Consider the following 13,586-nt stretch of genomic DNA (forward strand, 5'->3'; position numbering starts at 1 on the left):
AAAAACCAAGAGTTGGATGCTTAACCAACTGAGTCACCCAGGCACCCCCGACTAAGATTTATTATTTAGAAACTACTACATATATGTTCATTTACCTAAAAAGAACCACAACAAATGGAACACTTGACAACTAAAATTTATTAACTCCAGAGACAATGTCAACTTTAGGGAAGAGGTTGGATGACTTATCCAACCCACACCCAAAATTGACAGAAATCACTTCATCTTGATTTTTGCCCTCAGGCTATTTAGAGTAAGCTGAGCCATCTGTAATGTTTACAAATCCTACAAGCATATTTTACCATCCATTAGTTCTATTTTTATGATCAAAGAAATTTAAATGCAATGTTATAAACTTGAGAAGGGCAATTATAAAATGAAATTTATATGTGGCAGAGAAACTCAAGAATTTAATGTCTAACATTTCATTGTGTTTGAAAAAAATCATCTTCTCATTTCGTTCAGAGGCGGGGAAAGACAAAGCTCCATTCTTAGTGAAAGAACATTATCAACAATAAATAAAAGCAGCACTTTAAATTTCAAAGTGACTTTTTTAACGCGTAATTCTTGTGTTTAATTGGTCTCATTTGCACAGAGACAATAGAAGATGAGAAACGGGTGTGGAACTGGAAGGCCTGAATTAGACTCTAAGAACTGCCACACTGACTGAGTGGTTCTGGGCAAGTTCATCTCTCGGAGTCTTTGTTTTGTCACTGAGAGCATTGGACTAGCATATTAGTTAGGACATAAGTTATCTCTTTCTCACAAGTAGATGTCTGAGCATTAGCATCCCAGGGTACTGTGGTAACTTCAGGGAATTTCTCTGAAGTAGAGAAAAGCGATAGCAAAAAATATTGGGGACAATTGGCAATGTTTACCACAATGAGATAGCCTTTGAAGTTTCACCTAAGCCTGCACTTCTTAGGTTCTGAGTTGTGATTTTTGCTTTCACATATAGAGTCTCTGGATTTGTAAATTCTGCTCTTAGGAGATAGTTTATGAATTAAGAAATAAAGATATGCTACTAATAGATGAAAAGTGGTATTTTATATGAATACGAGCAGACTTCCCACTGGTATAGATTGAGAAGACATGCTGGGCTTTCCCTCAAATGGTCACTGATGCATACATTGAGCTACATGGATTTGCCAATATTTAAATATTTTGATGGACAAAAGAGGAATTCCATATGATTCAAACTTAATATATTCATATACTTCATATAGAAGGGGTATGCCAAACACCTAAGGATAATTATAAAATAACATTGCCAATCATAATTAAATAAGTTATGACTATTTCAAGAAAAATTAAAAACTGGGTTCTTCACAGTATAGTTGATTCCTGAACAACATGGGTTTGAACTGCATGGATCTGCTCATACATGGATTTTTTTTTCAATAAATATATTGGATAAATTTTTGGAGATTTGTGACAATTTGCAAAATCTCTCAAACCATGTAGCAGAGAGATATCAAAAAAAATAATAAAAAGGTATATCATGAATGTATAATATATATAGATATAGCCAATTTTATCATTTACTATCATAACATATATACAAAGCTACTATAAAAGTTAACATTTATTGAAACTTATGCACACTTACAGACCATACACGGCACCATCTGCAGTTGAGAGAAATGGAAACAAACATAAAGATGCACTATTAAATCATAATTGCATAAAATTAACTGTAGTAAAAGTGTACTACTGCAATAGTTTCATAGCCGCCTCCTGTTGCTATTGCCGTGAGCTCAAGTGTGTTGAGTATCCACTTAAAACACCATGCAGTGCTAACCACATCCATGTGAGCAGTTCATCTCTCCAGTAAATTGTGTATCACAGCAAAAAGTGATCTCTTGTGGTTCTCATGTATTTTTCATTGTGTTGTGTGTAGTACCTCAAACCTTGCATAATACCAGGGGACCCATTCAAAGCGCCACCAGTGATGCTGGAAGTGCTCCCAAGAAGTAGAGAAAAGCCACGACAGTCTGCTGCTGCAGGTGCCCACCATTTCAAGATAAATGAATCCAGCATAAGGCTCATTGTAAAAATAGAAAAGGAAATTCGTGAAGCCATGATGCAACAATGCCAGCAGGTATGAAAACCTTGCACTTTCTGCAAAATATATTTTTATCTTGTATTAAAAATGTAGCTTTTATGTAGGTACAGGGTCGCTATAAGAAAGGCATACCTATAGATTCTAATGTGATTTGAGAAAAAGCAAATTATCATATGACATTTATTCATATATGACAACTTAAACCAAAAGGAAGGTGAAGGATTTAAAGCTGGAGAATTTAATGCCAGCAAAGGATGGTTTGACAATTTTAGAAAGAGGTTTGGCTTAAAAAATGTCAAGATAACAGGAGATGCAGCTTCTGCTGACAAAGAGGCAGAGATGAGTTCCCAGACTCCTCTAAGAAAATCATTGAGGAGAAAGGATATCTGTCTGAACAGGTTTTTAAAACAGATGAAACTGCTGTATTCTGAGGGGAAAAAATGCCACAAATGACGTTTATTAGTAAGGAAGAGAAGCGAGCACCAGGATTTAAGGAAGGAAGGGATAGGCTAACTACTGTTTTGTGCAAATGCAGTTGGGTTTATGATCAGAACTGTCCTTATTTATAAAGCTGCTAACCCCCGAGCTTTGAAGGCAAAGATAAACACTGGTTGCTAGTCTTCTAGTTGTACCACAATGAAAAGTCTTTTTCTGGATTGGTTCCATCGATGCTTGTCCCTGAAGGAAGGAAGTACTGGCCAGTAAGAGACTGTCATTTAGAGTTCTTTTGATATTGGACAATGCTCCGGGCCACCGAGAACCCCATGAGTGCAACATCAATGGTGTCAAAGTGGTCTACTTGCCCCCAAACACAATGTCTCTAATTCAGCCTCTAGATCAGGGGTCACAAGAACACTTAAGGTTCATTACACACATCCTCTATGGGAAGGATTGTCAATGCTATGGAAAAGAACCCCAATAGAGAACATCATGAAAGTCTGGAAGGATTACACCATTGAAGATGCCATTATTGTTATAAGAAAAGCATGAAAGCCATTAAGCCCCAAATAATATATTCCTGCTGAAGAAAACTGTGTCCAGATGCTCTCCATGACTTCCCAGGATTTATACAGAGCCAGTCAGGGAAATCATGAAAGAGACTGTGGCTATGGGGAAAAAAAGGTGGGGAGTAAAGGGTTTCAAGGTATAGATCTTGGAGAAATTCAAGACCTATTAGACACCACACCAGAGGAATGAACAGAAGATGACTTGATGGAGGTGAGTGCTTCTCAACCAGTGCCAGACAATGAGGAAGACAATGTAGAGGTCGTGGTGCCAGAAAACAAATGGACATTAGACAGTCTGGCAGAAGGGTTTCAATTATTCAAGATGGCTTTTGATGTCTTCTACAACATGGACCCTTCTATGTGTCAACGCCAAATGAACAAACCTTTTAGAATCTCTAAAAGAAAGAGAGTTTTTTTCAAGTCCAAGTTAGGATAGCTGCCCAAGATATACAATTTTCACAAAGAAGAGAGTGCTTTGGGGAAGGCATACCTGGTGTAGGGTTATAGACTTTTTTTTTTTTAACATAAGAAGTTACAAATCATCATGACAAAAGCTATTTCAGAAAGTCATAGACTTTAAGCTTTCAGTATGAGCAGGTCTGTATGATGTCACTCTCATGAGAACCAGGGAGGTCTTACTTATCTTTATGTTTGAAATGTACTTTTTTAGGTCATTTGACAACAAAGCGGATGTACAATGTTGTGCTCGGGGCAGAAAGAGATCCCATGCATTGAGGTTTTGCCAAGTCATTCTGACCTTGGTAAATGTTAGAACATAGCTTTCCTAAAAGCCCCTGAACAGGGCCCACAAATATTAAAATTTGAACATTTCCTTTATTTTATCATATGAGACAGGCACTGGTTTTGCAAAATTACTAAAGCAAACAGGAAATGAAGGATTGGTACCATACAGAAACATTTTAAGAGAAATGAAAAAAGTCAGACAGAAATTACAATGTATTTCCATAAACTTACACCCAGTGGGTCTGTTGTTCTTTCCTTCCCTTCCACCTCCTCCACCTCTCCCACCTCTGCCACCCCTGAGACAGTAAGACCAACACCTCCTCTTCCTCTTCCTCCTCAGCCCACTCAACACAAGGACACAAGGATGAAGACCTTTATGATGACCCACTTCAACTTAACAAATAGCAAATAATTGTCATGCTGTACAGTTAATGAATCTATCTGTTGTGTAGGTGTGTGTCTTCTTGTGAAAGTATAATAACTGAATGGCAAGAAATGTATGAGATGTTTTTTGTCATCATCGTTGCCTAAGTATTCATTGTATAGAACATTGTGTGCAAACATTGGAAGTGGGTAACCTATCCTTCCATGGGCATAAGGTGAGTGGTATTAATATAAAAATAATGTGTTAGTTTTTTGTTTCCTAACTTTGCTTTCAAGGAATTCTATTACCATACAGTATTCCTACCCTCATAATTGGAGAAACTGTGTATCAGCCTATCATCACAGTTTTTTTAATGTAACAATGTTTCCAATATTGTATTATGAATATTACTATAATACCATATACCATAACATTTTACAATGATTCTTTCATTAGTGTATAGTCTAGGCTACTGTGAAGGAATCATAATCAATTTTACTAGGCTAGCATAAAGCAACTGTTTTGCTGCTTCATTATCAATATATGCATGTGTTATACCCATAAAGAAATATCTCTTTTTCACATTATCTTTTCATGTTTGATGTCCAGTACTAATAATATGTATAACATCTACAGTGTTTTGTATCATATAAGACAATATTGATACAGGTACTGACAAAAAAATTATCCATCTTGTAACAGACAACATAATCTTATGGTATTGATAAATATATATATAGTACTGTAAATATATTTTCTCTTATAATTTTCTTAATACTTTCTTTTCTCTAGCTCACTTTATTGTAAGAATATGATATATAACATGTATAACATACAAAATATGTGTTAATCAATTGTTTATGTTTTTAGCAAGGCTTTTGGTCAGCAGTAGGCTATTAGCAGTTAAGTTTTTGCGGAGTCAAAAGTTATACATGGATTTTTAACTATGCAGAGGGTTAGTGCTCCTAACTCCCATGATGTTCAAGGGTCAACTGTATTTTTTTTTTCACAAACCCATAATGTTAAGAATCACTTTTTGTATAGCTCTTGTGTACTTGGGCTGGAAATATGAAACTCTTAAGAACCAGTCTTCCTGGAACATATTTATGACTGGACCAGTATTACAAGATGTCTTCTTAATATTTACAAAGGGGGTGCCTGGGTGGCTAAGTCAGTTAAGTGTCCCACTCTTGATTTCAGCTCAGGTCACGATCTCAGGGTCCTGGGATGAGCCTTGTGTCAGGCTCTGTGCTCAGCGCAGAGTCTGCTCAGGAGTCTCTCTCTCCCTTTCCCTCTGCCTTTCCCCCTGCACGCACTCTCTCTCTCTCAAATAAGTAAATAAAATCTTTAAAAAAATATATTTACAAAGGGGACCTACAAATTCTTGTTTTTTCCTTTTAACATAGCAAATATAAAAGAAACTTGAGCAAGCGTTTCATCACCTCCATATTTACTGGTATGAACTCTGAAATTTTATTTCTCCAATCAGAAGGGGAAAGCGTAGCCCATGACCTTTTGCTGACTGCAGTGCATTGTTCTTTAGAGCTGTTTCTCACATAACTGCCAATTTACGTGAATAGTCTCTTGGCAGTAATCACTCATCCAGAGCAAGACACTCTTTTTGATGCACTCTAAGACAGCAAAGCTTTCATCTTTGAAAGGGAGCAGTTTGCCTTTCCAGTTATAAATACAAAAGTTTAAAAACACATTTAAGGATACCATGGTATTATTTAACAAAGAGTTCTCAGTTTTAGAGATGCATACTGAAATATTTATGGGTAAAAAGAAATAATGTCTTATAGTTTCTTCAAAATAATAAGAGAGGAAGGGGAGAAATATTGCCATGAATTAATAATTGTTGAAGGTGGAAGATGGGAACAAGGGAGTTTATGGTAATATTCTATTTTTATACACAATTGAAATTGACCATAATCCAAAGATAACTTATACCCCTCACAGCACATATAGGTAGAACAAAACATATTATTTCATACAAGTACGATGTCATCACAAAGTGTTACAAAAACAACTTTAGTTGTTTATATTTATTGTTAAGCTTATTATATGGTACTGTTTAAAGGTCATAAATCTTATTTATAATAAGCAAAATAACTTGAGAATAAAATCTAGTTAGTTCTCCCTCACATTTATACATCTCCTAAGAAATGAGTTTCTAGTATTTATACCATTTTTATAGTATATTCCAGAACTTCCCTGGTAACTTTTTTCAATATTTATATACCACCATAGTTGAATAACTTAACCTTGAGAAAATATTTTTCCACTCCTGACAAAAACAACAATGCATAAATCTTTCATTGCATGCAAAAACTACCTTAGAGATTTGAAGAAAATGGGAGAGTGTGTAGTTTTGTTTTTATGTATAAGAAACATACGGTTATGATTTTGGGGGGAATTGTTGATTGACAATATGAGGAATGATTTAAATGTAACTTCCAAAATTAACTTTATTCAAAATAATTCCCTTTGTCAATTAAGACTTCAAAAGCAGATGAGAGGTAATGATTTGACGTCCCACTTAAAAATGTAGCTTTACAAGCTATTACCTTAAATAACAAATGTAATGTGTAGATCACAGCCACTTAAACCATTTCCCGATTTTACAAAGCAACAATTTTATTCAGCACCATCGACTAAAAAGGTTAGCATTGAATTTGGAAATATGATTTGAAACTCGTTTCCTCATGGAAGAGTCTTGAAAGTACATTTTATTTCTAAACTGTAAACATAATTAAGGGATCCAACTGATAAAATGTGAACCATGACTTCAGACCCTAAGCAGCTTTTCTCCCATGTAAAGATGTATTCTCTCCTCAGAGACAGTATAGCTCAGGGTCCTCAATCACTATCACCAGCATTTTCTTCCCTGCTTCATCTCCCCCAACAGATGTGGTCATGTGACATTTTCCTACACAACCCCAAACCAGAAGTTTGAATTCTATGGTGGAATTTGATGGTGATAATTGAAGAGAGTCAGGGCAGTTAATACAAAGGGTTTGGTATATGATCCAATAATGTGACTTACTTCCAGCATGTGTGCCCACAGACTTACAGCTACTTTCACACGTCTTTAATTATCTCATTCTCTACACACTGTCCATAGCCTTTTATCACATTTGCAAAAAGGTATATATTAATCACTTTCATCAGTACACAGCAACATAACATATGAAATACCACACACACTATCCAACCAGTATTCCAGATGATATTAATGGTACCAAATTGATGTTTTACCCTATTTGGTACTTTTCTCTATTGACTTTAAAAGCCCAATCATGCCTGAAACCTCCCTTTCTTGTCTTAGTAATCTTCCACCCATGAGTTCATCTAATACTTTATTAAAGTCATGAGTATTTTGAAGCCATACACCGTCCCGGGAAATATGTCCTTCACATTTACTATCCACTATGTAAAGTATGCATTGCTGCCTTTAATTTGAACTAAACTGTCTTTTCCAAGTTCCAAAGGGTGACTCTTCACTCCAGAATTTGAAAAACAGACAAGCCTAAGTTAATTTTCTCTATATACATTCAGATTTTATAAGCTTCAATCTTGCACTCATGTTAGGATGTCTTTGAAGACTGAAGAGTTCTTACTTAGAAAATCCACTCAGTAGGGTTCTCCAGCCCCTCAATTATACAAATTGCTGTTACTGAAGATGTTTCCAGTACTGCTAATGTCCCACTTGAAGTCTGTGATCAAAATTGAACAAGGCAATGTACGTGGGAAAAAAAAATCAATGTGCACAGATTCACTCTGCGCCCAGCTGCAGCCCCAAGTGGGTGCTTTTCTGTATTCCATAGAAATATCCCGAAGTGTTGTGACCACCTTAACCTGTCAAGGGCGATGCAACCTTCTGGGACACAGGGAGAAGAAGAAACATAAATCGCTGTGGATTTCTGTTGGGTGCTATGACATGTGGAAATTTACATTTTGAGAGAGATACTGCCTTGCCCAGACCAACACCAAGTCCAGAGCATATGATTTCATTTATTAGTCAACTGGTTTGTTGACTTGTTAAATCATTCATTTTTTAAAATCTAATATTTATTGAGCTGCTACTGTATGTCATGCCCTGCTCTGGGTGTTGTTGAAACAATGATGACCTTGCCTTCATGGCATTTATGGTATAGGTAGTTATATGTCTTTCTCTTTCTGAAAAAAGTTTAATTGGCTAGCACTTATGTATATTAGAGGGTTGTATGTTAGAGGGCTGTTAAAAATGCATAGCCAAATAATGAGGAAGAGGAAGAGAGGGAGCAAGGTTACTTAGCATCAGTAGCAGAGGCATCCAGGTATTGTTAAACTTCATGTACAAAAAAGTTTTAGGTGTAAGAACACTCATGAGGCCCGATTAGTTGCTTTTCTTTGAGGCCATACTCCTAATTTTACTGTGTTTAAGGACTCCTTTTTAAACTAAAACAAGATTCATACCCATTCCCCAACCACACACAGAGAATAAAGAGTAATGTTTGTCATACCTATATAGGAAGGCCCATAATAAGGAAAATTTCCTAGTAATGAATAAGGTTTTGTCTTAAGGTTCCCTCAAGTATACCCTTGAAACAAAGATTGGACTGCAAGTAGTTTGTTTTGGAGGTGACACCAAGAAACACAATGGGAATGAGGAAGTAAGACAAGGAAGGGAAAGAATCTAATAGAATAAATTCATGGGCAGGTTGCTGCTGTAGGCCACTGGGGCTCAATCCCAATGAGGAGTCTCAGAGAGACTATGAACTATGCACCTCAGAATTATCTCTTCCATGACAAAGAACCTAAAGTATTTATGCACCAACTACTGTCCCTCCTTGTATGAGGATAGTTCCTATGGGAATTAACTCTCCAGCCCTTCTGACCTGCCATCCATGAACTGAGCTCACGGCTGGGGACAGAGAAAACTCTCAGGCAGAGAGCACAGGAACTATCTTCAGATGACCCCAGGGTAGGCCTGGGTATATGGGCAGTTACCAGCAACAAATTTTTAAATAAATTTGTATTTTCTTAATCACAAGAGTATTTACATACTTATGAAGCCAGCAGTCCATTGTGAGCCATTACTCAGCCCCCAGACAAAGCTGTACCAAGGTCTATAACCCAAAGATTAGGACTATTGTCCTATATAACTTAAGAAACAAATACTACAAGAAAATGGAAACATTTGTCTTCTTAAAACATCGTAATGAAAAAAAATCATATTGCACATTTACTCCTTTAGAGGATAATCCTATTTCTTCAACCATTTTTTACAAACAAACTCTGCCTTAGAGGGTGTAAAATAAGATGTGGCACCTTTACGTAGGGCAGCCCCTACCACCAAGATTTTCGCTATTCACCTTTCTCCTGTAGTGTTTCTTCCATACTCCTCCTTGGGTCAAACTGACCATTTGATAAGTAGTAAGAGGTCAGTGGAGTCATTGCTAGTCTAGAACTTTTCACAAGAAAGCCATAGTCTCTTGCCACATGTGACAGAGGAATCATTTGAACTTCTAGAATAAAAAGTACAACTGGGCTATTGGATATTTGAACCACATGTGCTCAATCATAAAATAACTGTCAGGAGAGTATTAAGGACCAGTAATGATCCCTCACTGCTCTTTGAGCTCATTTCTGCAAGAATTGAGCTTGAGTCTACTGAGGGCTAGAAAATGCTGAAAACAGACCATAATATATATATATATTTTGCCTTATCACCTCCACTCCTCACTCCTAGACTAAAAAATGGCAGTGGGCACTGGAGAGCCACATTTGAAGTGTTGGTTTAGCTAATCCAAGCAGTAGGTATATCCATTAGGCAATTATTTGGGACCTATTACGTGCACTAATCAGTTCAGAGGGGGAAGAGGGAAATATTGTCGAGACCTCATAAAATTACATTCTTATTGAAAATCAGCATATACAAATAGCAATCGTTATTAGTTGAATTGACCAAGGAAAAACAGGTTGGGAAAGGGAAGCTAAATAACTTTCTAGAAAACTAGTTTTAGTTCTACAAGGAAAAGCAATCCAAATCTCTTCTTTACCCTGACAATGAAATATTGATCTTTCCGAATGAAGGATGGAAGACCACCTCCATATATGGAAGGGCCACCTATAAAACAGAAGCACAATATTGAAATCAAGAATAACAAAAAACTGTGGTGTTCTAACCAGCACATGAGAGGACAGCCTGCACAACCTAATCTCCCTTTTCCCATCTATGGCTAGAGGCTTGGCAGCACACTGAGGAAAAGCATTGTTCATTCTCAAACTATAGTCCTTCATGATTTTTAAAACTTTAAACTAATTTTCTAGTAGAAAGTGAGCAAGGAGAGACTATTCTGTGTAGCTGAATAGGAGAAAACTGGCCTTGCCAAAGGTTAGGACAGTCCAAGAAAGCTGGGGCAGGGGGCAGATGGTGTTACTGTGCTACTATGGAATCACAACAGCTTCTTCCTGCTTGTGCCTGTACTTCTCTGTTCTCACATTACTTAAGCTGGGAGAGGCCTCAAGAAAGTACATGGACCAGTGTCCTGTTTATACTCCATTTATTAAAGAGATGATTGAGATCACTTAGGGGGTACAGTTGAGAGTCAGATCTGACTTTATCCAGTTTTCATATCATCTTGGGCAAATAAGTTGTAATCTAGATTTCAGTTTCCACATGCTAGAAAATTATAAAGAAGCAATTCCTACCCCATAGAATTGTGAAGCTTAGCAAGAATGCAGGAAATAAGTTCGTCTGGTAAGGACTCATCACATCTTTCATTTATTATCTGGTCACAGCCCTGGGACTGGCTCCCTGGTCACCTCTATTAACCAGGGCTCACTAGGGCCAGTCTCCGGGGGAGACTCACAGCTAATAGCACAATAACTCATTTCTGAGGAAGCTTATCTAACACATGTATTCTCTGTAAAGCACATTACAGCCTTCTTGGACTTAAGAACATTCGCAGTCCTTCAGCACTACACTTGGGGGCCACTTTAAATAGCTAAATCACCAAAAAAGCACAAAAGGGGGCAAAAAACTTGGTGCAAAATAGACCATGAATAGAACACTTGTTTACATTATGAAAGCTGAATCAAGAAGGCAGAGTGGGGGTTCTGGTTCAAGATGGCAATATAGGAAGACCCTGAATTCACCTTCTCCATAGACACACCAAACTATACCTATTAATAGAACAATTCCTCTTGAAGAAGAATTGAGGGCTGACTGAACAAATACTGAACAACCAAAGACAGAGAGAATGGCAAGAGAACAGCAAGAGAAATGAATAAATGGTAACAAAGGTAACCCCCACCCTCAACACCATGAATAGCAGTGGGGATAGTACTGAGTGACCAGGAACAGATCCTTCTGTCCTTGGGCACAAGAAAAAACCTTCAGTTTAAAGGGACAACTAGCATAGAAAAGAGATAATGCTAAAACTCTGCCAAGTGGTGAAGGAGCTATGGGAAATCTCTCCAGGTCAGAGGGGCTGGAGAACCACACAGTTTACATTCCCACCTCACCTTAAATACCTAGACCAGAACAGAGTCCAGATACCATAAAGGACCACGCCAGTCATCTTAGTGAACTTGCTAACTTCAGTGAGCTGAGGGTCCACAAGTCCACATAGCTCTAGACCTGCTGGGATACAGAAAAAAAGCTGCAGTTTTAAAGGGCTGAAGAAGTGCAGAGATGTTCTCTCTCCCACCCCCTTAAAAGCTCAGACCAGAGCAGGTTCTGGCTCACAGTGAGTCTGTGACCTCAGTGAGCCCAGCCTCCACAAGCCCACACCAACTGCCCTGTGACGCTAGGGCAAAGAAAACAAGCTGTGAGTGTGTGTGTGTGTGCGCGCGCGTGTGTGTGTCAATTTTTACTTTTTAATTTCATTTTTTTTACTTTTAAATTTTTGTCTTTTTTATCTTTTTTTAATTCTTTTTTCATCTTTATTATTTTCTTTCCCTTTTTCTTTTATTATCATTCTTTCCTTATTCTCTCTGTAAAAAGCCAGGGTTTAAAAGAGTAACTAACATGTACAGCCACAGCTCCAGCTAGTCAGCAAAAGTCACCAATCACACACCATGGCTGGGGAGACATCACATGCAAGACCATTCCAATTTTAGGAGAAGTAGCCCTTCCACCTAATCCACAGAAACAAACACAGGAAGTCAGCCAAAATGGGGAGACAGAGAAATATGCTCCAAAGAAAGAACAAGAAAAAACTCAGAAAAAAATTAAATGAAACAGAGATAAGCAATATGCCTAATAAAGAATTTAAAGTAATGATCATAAAGATACTCACCAAGCTGGAGAAAAGAATGGAAGAACTCTGAGACCTTTAATAAAGAGATAGAAAATAGAAAAAAGAACCAATCAGAGTTGAAGAATACAATAACTGAAAGAAAAAGCACACTAGAGAGAGCCAATAGCAGATCGGAGGATGCAGAAGAATGGATCAGCACTCTGGAAGAAGAGAGGTAATGAAAAGTACACAAGCTGAAGAGCAAAAAGAGGAAAGAATATTTAAAAATGAGGATTGAAAGATCTCTTAGATAATATCGAGCAAACAAACATTCACATTGTAGTGGAAGAAAGAAGAAGAAGGAGGAGGGGGAGAAGGAAGAAGGAAGGAGAGAATGGTGTAGAAAACTTACTTGAAGAAATAACAACTGAAAACTTCCCTACCCTAGGGAAAGAAATCGATGTCCACGTAAAAGAAGCAGAGAGAGTTCCAAACAAGATGAACATAAGGAGGTACACATCACGGCACATAAAATGTCAAAGATTAAACATAAAAAGAGAATCTCAAAAGCACCAAGAGAGAAACAAAAACTTGCCCACAAGGGGAAAACCTATAACACTATCAGCAGATTTTTCAGCAGAAACATGGGGCGGCTGGGTGGCTCAGTTGGTTGAACATCTGCCTTTGGCTTGGGTCATGATCCTGGGATCCTGCGATTGAGACCTGCATGGGGCTCCCTGCTTAACGGGGAGTCTGCTTCTCCCTCTGTCCCTTCCCCCACTTGTGCTCTCTCTCTCTCACTCATTCTCTCTCTCAAATAAATAAATAAATAAAAGCTTTAAAAAAAAGAAACTTTGCAGGCCAGAAGAGAGCGGCATAATATATTCAAAGTGCTAAAAGGGAAAATGTGTAGCTAGTTATACTCTATCCAGCAAGGCTATCATTCAGAATAGAAGGAGAGATAAAGAGTTTCCAAGATAAACAAAAACTAAAGGAGTTCATGAGCATTAAACCAGCCCTAAATAAATTTTAAAGGGAACTCTTTGAGTGGAAAGGAGGATCATAAATGAAAGTATGAAAAAGAAAACACAAAAGCAGTAAAAATAAATATTTCTGTAAAAATCAGCCAAGGGATTCATAAAATACAAGGATGTATAAAATATGACACCATATACCTA

General features: G+C 37.4%; 1 non-coding gene across 1 annotated transcript; it reads left to right on the forward strand.

Moving 5' to 3' along the window:
• The first annotated feature begins 7,952 nt into the window (after positions 1-7,952).
• LOC113266024 (small nucleolar RNA SNORA77) lies at positions 7,953-8,073 on the forward strand. The gene has a single exon (XR_003320227.1). It is a non-coding gene; the product is annotated as a small nucleolar RNA SNORA77 (small nucleolar RNA).
• Positions 8,074-13,586: the final 5,513 nt, after the last annotated feature.

This window comes from Ursus arctos, chromosome X (assembly GCF_023065955.2).
Source record: "Ursus arctos isolate Adak ecotype North America chromosome X, UrsArc2.0, whole genome shotgun sequence".
Classification (NCBI taxonomy): Eukaryota; Metazoa; Chordata; class Mammalia; order Carnivora; family Ursidae; genus Ursus; species Ursus arctos.